Below are 10,451 nucleotides of genomic sequence, written 5' to 3' on the forward strand. Positions count from 1 at the left end.
CATTCCTGCATATACCCCAGAACTTGACAATACAGCAGTAAGCTATTTTGTATGTTCAGCCACTGCTGGCAGAAAACCAAACATCACATAGCTAGGAAAATCTTAGGCCTTTGTGAGGCAAGGTCAGACAGCTGCATGCTTGCAGTTTGTTAATCAGAATGGGAGGATGAGATAGAAAGTTAACAAGTATGGAAGAGAGTAAAGCAACCTGGGTTTTAAGTGCCCTGACACATTCTTGTTATGACTAGAAATGTTTTGATGATAAGAGATGAGTAGTTTTGCTGAAATTAGGAGAACTGGTGATCCACTAGAAGTCACTATAGGTTAAGTGCTTTGTTTGAAGTTAGCTATAAAAGATTAGGTGAAGGAATATGCTCTGGAGCAGTCCAAGGAAGCTTTCTGTGGGCAAGGATCTGACAGCTAAATTCCCCAGCAGCTAGCCAGAATGCAGGGTCCCATGGAAGGCTGACCACTGATCCCTCGGAACCATTTCTTAACTCTGGGTAAATATACTTGTTTTGAAATGCTCTAAACCCTACTGCAGCAACATGACTGTGTATGTGTGTGTGTGTGTGTGCATGCGAGCACACTTGCTCACTTGAGATCTAATAAAAAAGTAGCTTTAGATGAAAGCATTCCTGGTTTGTATCAGACAGATTGAGCTGTGTCCCCATTGATTTATTCCTGACACTGCCTGGAGAGAAACAGTTAAGTTGCCACTGCTTTGGGTTCTGAAAACCCTGGGTAGCAAGTCTTCCACACCAGGGTTGATTTCCATCTCTTTGGATTCATTTTTGCTGCTGTTAATATTAATGGAGTGATTCTGCATTGCATTTCTCCAGAATTATGTTGGTATAACTCGACTGATTTGAGCTCCAATCCTGCAGACACTTAGGCACATGCTTAACTGTACTCAGGTGAGTAGTTCTATTGATGTCAATGGCACTACTCATGTGCATAAGTGTTCGCAAGATTGGGGCATAAATCCTCCACATGGGAGTCCAAGTAGAATGGATGCCATTGTATAAGCGCTCTGCTGTGAAGTGAATTATGTCCAGAGTGAATCAGTCTCAAATGTTCCTCACTGAAAAAACTATCTGATGTGAAAAATGTATGAAACGTTGGAATTAGAAATCAGGTGTTTTTCTGGATTTTCATAGTTTGGATTTAATTTTCAACCCCAAACTCATCTCAGATTTGCAAATAATCATTCATTTGGGTAAAGCTGGACTGAGCTTTGTGTTAGCCTTCTGCTTGAGGATGCCAAGAAGTGATTTACAATCTTTACCTAAATCCATGATGAACACAATGATTTCAGTTCAGTTCCAATTTGATTTGTCAAGCTCAGATGCCAATAATTTCATAGATTTCATAGAGTTTAAGCCCAGAAAGGACCATTAGATCATTAGTCAGACCTCCTATATATCATGGGCCAATAAATTTCACTCAGATACCCTTATATTGAGCCCAATGACTTTACTATTCTGAGGACTGAAATGTTTTGGTCTAACTAAACTGCTGTGTGCCACAGGCAGAGAACAGGAGAGACCAAGGTGCCACCAGTTCCAATGTTCCTGCAATGGTAGGGAATGGATTAGGTGAGATATGTCCAAATGATCCCAGAAGGCAATCCACACCCCATGCTGCGGAACAAGGTGAAACCCCTCCAAGGTTCCTGCCAATCTGACCTGGGACAACCAGGTATCTAAGCAAGATATTCTGTGTACCACCTCACAGCACTGGTCCAGTGTCCCATCTCCAGCTGTGGTCAATCTTTGATGCTTCAGAGGAAAGCAAAAAAACCCACCCACATAACCCAAAACAGAATATCAATTAAGACACTGGAGGTGAAAATCCAATGTGAACCAAATCTCCCTCCCTCAAAATGTGGGCCTCATAAAACCTTGAGAACACAAGCCCCTGACATTTACACAGCTCTGCTGTTAAACCACCTTCTTACAGTTTTCTTTTTGGCTATAATTTTATGAAAATAAGAGTGGGGGCAATCCAATCAGAAGACAACATACCACAAAGGTCAAACTTTCATTCTTCTGCCATAATTTGGATATACTATTAAGCAATGAAACTTTGTGTTAATTCATGCTCATGACAAAGGTTGTAACAAGAACAAGAAATGTAAGAAATTAATTCTTCATATGGGAAACAGTAAAACTTTAATTCATTCTGATCGCAGTTTCACGTTTTTAATATTATAGTTCCCTTGGGAAAGAAGAAACAAAAGGACCTCGTGAGAGGATTAAAAAAAGATGTATATCAAAGAGACAAATTGACTCATAAATGGTGGTAGAACACACTGTAAACTCTTGGGTAGAGCTGTTGAAAATAAGAAGAAAGCCTTATCTAACTAATGAGACGAGGTAGGTGAGGTAATATCTTTCATTTGACCAAAGTTACTACCTTTCCCAGACCGGAAGAAGAGGTCTGTGTAAGCTCAAAAGCTTGTCTCTTTCACCAACAGAATTTGGTCCACACTAAGATCCACATGTATCCACTTTGGAGTGGATCTTTGGATTACATATGGATGTAGTGAACAACACTAGCCTGCCCCTGACTTGTGCAGAACACCACCTGAGAAAAGCAGCGGCCAGAATTCTTTCTAGGTCTCTAGGCAACAGCAAAGTCATTCTATCATGTCAGGTCCTGAAAGCTCATGGATCCCACCAAATTCCAAAGTGTACTCCATAATGATGACAGATTACCAACAAAACAAGATGCTGCAGAGCCAGTGAGTCGCTATGACCACACACTTGCCATCACCTCAACACAATGGTTATGGAATGGCCCTTTTCTCTACATATCACACACACATCTGGACGGCTCTTGGATGACTTGAGGCAGATGAAGAGAAGAGGGTGGTAAATGTAGAGTCAATGACAGAAACCTTGGGCTGAGACAGATTTAAATGCCAAGAATTATGACAAGTCTATGCTGAGGCTATGTTTCAGGCTAAGAGAACATTTTTCTTCTCCTCCGTGGCAAAAATTCTTTGCAAAGAGCTATTATAGTTGCTTAACCACCTCTTCAATCCAGCCTGCAGTCTGTAAAATAATACAGCACCACTCAGTGCAAAGAGCTATTGTTTCACTTACAGAACAGGATATCATCTAATCAAATACACTCTAAGTATCATCAGCAAATTCAAAGAGGAAACAGCTCGCTGTGGGAGTGTTACAGAGAGCTCAAACCCATGCAGCAAAGTGTTATTTTCATAGACTCATGGAAATGTAGGGCTGGAAGGGACATCAAGAGGTCATCTTGTTCAGCCCGCTATGCTGTTCATCACAGCTGGCCCTCAGCCATGGAATTCATTCCTGGCAGAATGAAGAAAGCTCACAAATCTTACCACACTTTCAGATCCAAATGCAAAACACTGCTTTAGTTGTGCTTTCCATAAAACAACGTATATATTTACAGGTACAATACAAAAACTAAACAACCAATGATGTAACTTACTCCCATCGTTAACTTTGATAATCGAAGTCTGGTTTTAAGCTCTGGAAGGAGGTCTGATACCACCAGGATTGGTAAAATATAAGAATCAAAAGAGAATTAAGGAATCAAAATTTCTTTTTTCTGGGGGTGTTGAATTTGCAGTGGTGTGATGTTATACATATTTGTCCTCAATTACTAGCCCACTGGGTTAAATCTATAGTAATGCTTCTTGAACCACACACCATCAGTTACTCTGACAGTTAATACCACTTATGCAGTGTTTTAGATAATCAAAGTGTTATGCATTAAATAATTATTCCTCATTGTTCCTTCCTTCTATGACATTTCCATATGAGAGTCTCGGTGCTTTCAGACTTTAACATAAGGCAGCTCACAATTCCTGGGTGAGGTAAGTGAGTATTATCCCTACATATTGATGGAAAACTTAGGCACAGAGTTAGATCGATTTTCCTAACACCATGTACCAAGTCAGTGGCAGAGCAGGAATTAGAACTTAAGTGTAACTCACCTCCACCTCAACTCTCTGTCCTTTTCTATGGGGGCAGATCTTTGCAAGTAGTATTACCACTTGTCTCTTTCAATAAATTATGTGCAATCAGTAGAGCCTGAGATTTCTTCATAAAAACTATCCAGTGTTTTGCAAATATCTGAATTCCATGGGAGAACCTGTCCATATAAATATAAAGAGCACTTTGGGGTTCAGAAGGATCTATACCTGTTCAGAGTTTTATAACAGCACATCTCATCAGCATAACAAAGTAAAATATCTCCTTTTGTACCTGGCTTTGTTGACTGATTGGAGATTCAGCCAACTGGTACATGGCCAGCAACTTGAGGAGTTATGCAGGTTCTAAGAGTATTTTCTACCCCCAACATTGTTCAAACTTGTTTTTATGCTGATTAAATTTTATTTTGTCCTTCATTAACTCTCCATACATAAACTAAGGTAAGAATTATAAACTTTATTATTCCTCTTATGTGATCACATATTAGTTAGCATTCCTGCAGATAGAGAGTAGATAGATTAATATTTATTTTTATTTACATTTTATTATTTCTACATGCATAAGCATACACCCTTTGAAAAGCATGCAGATAGATTCCAGTTGACCCAAAGTCAACTGTGAGACTTTCCCAACCCATACAACCAAAAAAGTGGGAGCCACATGTGCAGGTGAGGGAAGAAGGTTCCCCTCAGAAAAAGGCTTCATCATCGTCACTAGCAAGTCCTATCTGGTCTGTGATCTCATTGTTACATTCCAGGAGAGTTTGTCGGAGTGTAAGACAGGCGCCATTACACCCAGGGTACTGGCTGAAGAAAAACTATTCAGAATGACTTGAGCACTGGAGAGAAAATAGATAAGTATTTTATTTTCCAAGTGTAGTAAGAAAGATTTTCTGTGGGAGGGAAGGTTTCTGGGTAAAAATGTTTCTCTTTTATGCTCAAGATGTCTGACAAAATGGGAAAGAAAAAAAAATAACTTTCAGCAGTAACTTCAGTGCATTTCTTTTCTCCTCAGGCTCCAGATCTTGACTTCATGGATCTGTCCAGGACACTTATATGTCTGTTATTCCAGCATGATTTAATTTTATGTATATTGCTGAGGCACGTGGAATGATCCTCATGACATCAAATGCTGTGAGCACAATTTAGTCAGCGGCACTTTCTATCAATTTTCTGTTCTTTCCCTCAGTGAAGTCATATCCCTGAAATGGTTATTAGCCCGCAACAGTTGAGCTTTGTCCACATTAACAGAAGCAACATCTCAAGTGAGAAAGGTATAATAGTGTCCCCTGACCACCAACTCCACAGATGCTTTTCCTCCATACCAAACCCAAGTTACTATATCACTTTTGCCCAGTGATGCTGGATGAACACTCCATTGAAACAGAACCTTACCAGGCATTTGGCTTCCCTATGTCTGCAATGGCCCTTCCTAATGCTTCTGAGACACTGTTTAGGAAGGAAGACCACGACCTTCTTTCTGTCTGTAGTGGGTGCCTACTACTTTTTCTATCTCCCATCAGAGGCCATAGAATTTAATTATTTCCACATGAGCAGTAAAGCAATAGCTGGAAAAAGGCTCCAAATCAAAGAAACCTCATTAAATGAAAATTGTAGAGGAATATTTTTTTAAAAGACATAAAATTAGGTATTGTTGATAAAGACAAACTTGCCTATATGTACCTGAAGAAAGCAACTCTAGACTGGCACTATAATTACAACATATTGTTTACCTTAATCCGAACCTTTTACAATTCTCTTCAGTCTGGCAAAGTTGCCTTCTTTCTGTATTACATCTCTTCCCCAGCTAGGGTATATAAGTGCAACTAGAGAACCCATAGAGATAGTGTCTTCTCTTTAGGTGTGGAGAGGATGGGTTTTATTCAGTTCAGTATACCACTGCTGGATGACTTCATTCTTGAGGCTCTATACACCTCTACCCCGATATAACGCGACCCGATATAACACGAATTCAGATATAATGCAGTAAAGCAGTGTTCCGGGGGGGCAGGGTTGCGCACTCCGGTGGTTCAAAGCAAGTTTGATATAACGCGTTTTCACCTATAATGCAGTAAGATTTTTGGCTCCCAAGGACAGCGTTATATCGAGGTAGAGGTGTATTAGTATCAAGATTATCTAGTGGTAGACAGATTAGAAATGAGAGACCCAGTATCACAATAATACATTTCTCATCATCTTGCTACAACCAGTTTTCTGAGGTTATTATTTACTGCTCTATATGGACAAATTAATTTCTTTCCTTGTATTGGCTTAAGCTAAAAGTCCTCATATCTTTTCATGTTTTAATTTTACATTGATACCTGGGTGCATCTTAAATAATAATAAAAATAAGTCTTTCCTCACTTTAAACACATCCTTTGATCTAAGGGGTCAGACCAGGGTGTTGCTTTAGATGGTTTGCGTAGAATCTCATTAGCCCATTCATCCCACTTTTAACACATTTGGTATTATTTCATTACCATGCAAATAGAAGTAGGCCTTTTGCAGGAAGCCTAATGCAGATTTCTCTCTCCTATCTTAAGAACCATAACTACAGAGGCATTATTAATTAAAATCATAAATATTTGTACAATAGGTTAACCAATTCATAGCAGACTTAGCCTTTCATATCGCCACGAAAAACCCACAAATTATCCTGAATACCAATCTGAGAACACAATTAGCAAGAAGACAGCAAAAGAAGCACTGGTTCTGTGGCCCTGAGAGAAAGCAAAGGGAGGGAGATTTTTGAGTAGAGTGCTGGCTGGAAAGAGGCTTGGAACCATGAGCAAAGAAACTGCCTCCTGCTGTTTGATTCCTAAGGTGCTCAGGGAAACAGGACTTGGTACATGCTGTATAAATAAACAGGATTGTATCAAAGAAATGCCTGACTCCATCAACATCTCCTCCAGCAACATCTCTCCTAATGGAAACAGCCAATGTGCAGGGTCTGGCAGGTTAACTTCTTAGGTCAAAAGGGATAACAAGATGCTGCATCTTGTAACGTACAGGGTTACCAGAAATATAGCTGGATTTTTATCCGCTTTCTTTGTTCTCCATTTAATTTAAACAATTCTATCAAAGTTATTATTTAATTATGATTGGTTTACTATTAGTATGAAAAATATCATCTAGATAGAAGCGATCATTCTAATGTGAAAGTTTATACACCTATTTCAAGTGTGCATCTCTTGGACCACATCTGCTTCTCATGTGACTATTTTCAGTCTGATAGAAATTCCAGTAATTAGCTGAGTTGAGAGTCAAGCTTTTTTCCATAATTAAGGAGAGCGGGACACATTATTTAGCGATCATTCTCATGCAGAAAAGGTATGAGACTTCAATTACATGTGCACACACTGTATAATGAATTGGGTCCATTTTCAGGAGCAATTGCCAGCTGAAACAAATATCATCAGGTTTGCTAAATAATTTAATTTGATTACCAATGTTGATTTCTTGTTATGTTTTTCAATAGAGGCAACTTCCCTGGAGGAGCAACAGCGTGGCCTAAGAATCAATTATCTGAAGGTTCAGAGAGAGAGAGAGAGAGAGGAAACTGAATAAGTGCAATAAGAAAAAGTTCAAGTCTGTTAAGCAGACATCCCTTTCTCCTGCTTAAAAAGGAAAGCACTTTATATGCAAGCAAATCTTGCTCTATTGCCTAGAAATATGAAACAAGCAAACAAGCAAGCAAAGTGATAAAAAAGAGAATATATATGAAAATGTTCACTTAGTTAAAAGCAGCATAAATCAATCTTATAAATACTCACTGAATATTATTAAAACCAGGGCAAAGTCAAAGAAATCTAATGAACTGACTAAAAATACTGGATTAGTTCAGTCATTAAAATTCCAGGCACAATTGTCACAATTTACATATTATGTCAGGAGACAGAGAAGACTTTAAAAAAAAATGCCTAACTTCTAAATGCATGATTGCACTGTTGACTAATCTTTGTAGGCCTAATTCAGAAAGATTTAAGATTTCACCTGCCTTTCACTGTTGAGTACTGTCAGGCAGGTTTTAATATATTGTAGGAGTCACTGAGGTCATTTCACTTGCAAGTTTTATAGACAGACTTATATTTTGTTAGTGGATTTTTATGTGGAAGCTTTGTACCCTATTGTAATTCCAGCTAATCATTCCTGTATGCTTGATATAGATAAGCGGCATTTATTAACAGTGGCGTGATATAAGCGCCATATAAATAGCACATAAAGGCCATCTGAGGTAGTACAGGAATGCTAGATTAATAGTAGTAATATCAAAGATTCTAATTAATCACATTTTCATTAGACCATATGAATGGATATCATACAAAAGAAACTACAAAAAATGCAATCAAAAGTTTCTGCAAGTTTATGAGAGATACAGACTGAATCTAATACAGGTCAGGACACACTGCTATGAAAGCTGATCCTAATCCTCAAAGTTTTGCCTTTGACTTTATTCTGAGACGTTCAGGCCCAAGATTGCCTACGAGTCAATTTGCTCTTTGGAGGTGCTGTAAATACAAACTAATATTTATTAATATTAACTCATAGTCATACACTATTTTCTAGGGCTGTCAAGCAATTAAAAAATAATCATGATTAATTGCACTGTTAAACAATAATAGAATACCATTTATTTAAATATTTTTGGATGTTTGTCTACATTTTCAAATATATTGATTTCAATTACAACACAGAATACAGTGTACAGTGCTCACTTTATATTTATTTTTATTACAAATGTTTGTACTGTAAAAAAACAAAAGAAATAGTATATTTCAATTCACCTAATACAAGTACTGTAGTGCAATCTCTTTATATGAAAGTTGAACTTACAAATGTAGAATTATGTATACAAATAACTGCATTCAAAAATAAAACAATGTAAAATTTTAGAAACTACAAGTCCACTCAGTCCTACTTCAGTCAATTACTCAGATAAGCAAGTTTGGTTACAATTTACGGGAGATATTTACGTGCCAGATGCACTAAAGATTCCTATGTTCCTTCATCCTTCAACCACCATTCCAGAATACATGCGTCCATGATGATGACGGATTCTGCTCAGTAACGATCCAAAGCAGAGTGGACTGACGCATGTTCATTCTCATCATCTGAGTCAGATGCCACCAGCAGAAGGTTGATTTTCTTTTTTTGGTGGTTCGGGTTCTGCAGTTTCCGAATTGGAGTGTTGCTCTTTTAAAGACATCTGAAAGCATTCTTCACACCTCATCCCTTTCAGATTTTGGAAGGCACTTCTGATTCTTAAACCCTGGGTCGAGTGCAGTATCTAGCCTTAGAAATCTCACATTGGTATCTTCTTTGCGTTTTGTCAAATCTGTTGTGAAAGTGTTCTTAAAATGAACATGTGCTGGGTTATCGTCCGAGACTGCTATAACATGAAATATATGGCAGAATGAGGGTAAAACAGAACAGGAGACATACAATTTTCTCCCTAGGAGTTCAGTCAGAAATTAAATTAAAGAATTATTTTTTTAACGAGCATCATCAGCATTGAAGCATGTCCTCTGGAATGGTGGCCGAAACATGAAGGGACATATGAATGTTTACCATATCTTTCATGTAAATACCTTGCAACGCCGGCTACAAAAGTGCCATGTGAATGCCTATTCTCACTTTCAGGTGACATTGTAAATAAGAAGCAGTCAGCAGTATCTCCTGTAAATGTAAACAAACTTGTTTGTCTTAGCAATTGATTGAACAAGAAGTAGGACTGAGAAGACTTGTAGGTGCTAAAGTTTTACATTGTTTTGTTTTTGAGTGCAGTTATGTAACAAAAAAATCTACATTTGAAAGTTATACTTTCAGTAAAGAGATTGCACTACAGTACTTGTATGATGTGAATTGAAAAATACTATTGTGATGTTATTGCCATAAACTGTGACCGTATAGATCAGAGGTGGGCAAACTACAGCCTACAGGCCACATCCTGCCCATGGGACCCTCCTGCCCGGCCCCTGAGCTCCTGGCCCAGGAGGCTATCCCTGGCCTCTCCCCTGCTGTTTCCCCTCCCCTGCAGCCTCAGCTCACTCTGCCGCCAGCACAATGCTCTGGGAGGCAGGGCTGTGAGCTTCTGGGGCAGCGCAGCTGCAGAGCCCGGCCTGACCCGGAACTCTGAGCTGCGCGATGGCAACAGAGTGGCTGGCTGCAGCTGGGCAGCACGGCTATAGCGCTGCCAGCCACTGGTGCTCCAGGCAGTGTGGTAAGGGGGCAGGGAGCAGGGGGTCGTGGATAGAGGACAGGGGAGTTCAGGGTGGTGGTCAGGGGTCGGGACGGTCAGAGAGTGGGGAACAGGGGGATTGAATGGGGCAGGGGTCCCAGGGCGGGGCAGTCAGGAATGATAGGAGGAGTTGGACGGGGTGGCGGGGGGGCAGTCAGGGGTAGGGATTCCAGGAGCGGTCAGGGGACAGGGAGAAGGGGTGGTTGGATGGGGCAAGGGTCCCAGGGGCCCATC

At 39.5% G+C, this 10,451-nt stretch overlaps 1 long non-coding RNA gene across 1 annotated transcript; it reads left to right on the forward strand.

Moving 5' to 3' along the window:
* Positions 1 to 205: 205 nt before the first annotated feature.
* Positions 206 to 9,671, forward strand: LOC122173812 (uncharacterized). Its single transcript, XR_006174691.2, has 3 exons — positions 206 to 503; positions 2,217 to 5,113; positions 7,458 to 9,671. It is a non-coding gene; the product is annotated as an uncharacterized LOC122173812 (long non-coding RNA).
* The last annotated feature ends 780 nt before the right edge of the window (positions 9,672 to 10,451 follow it).

This window comes from Chrysemys picta, chromosome 8, assembly GCF_011386835.1.
Source record: "Chrysemys picta bellii isolate R12L10 chromosome 8, ASM1138683v2, whole genome shotgun sequence".
NCBI classification, from domain to species: Eukaryota; Metazoa; Chordata; order Testudines; family Emydidae; genus Chrysemys; species Chrysemys picta.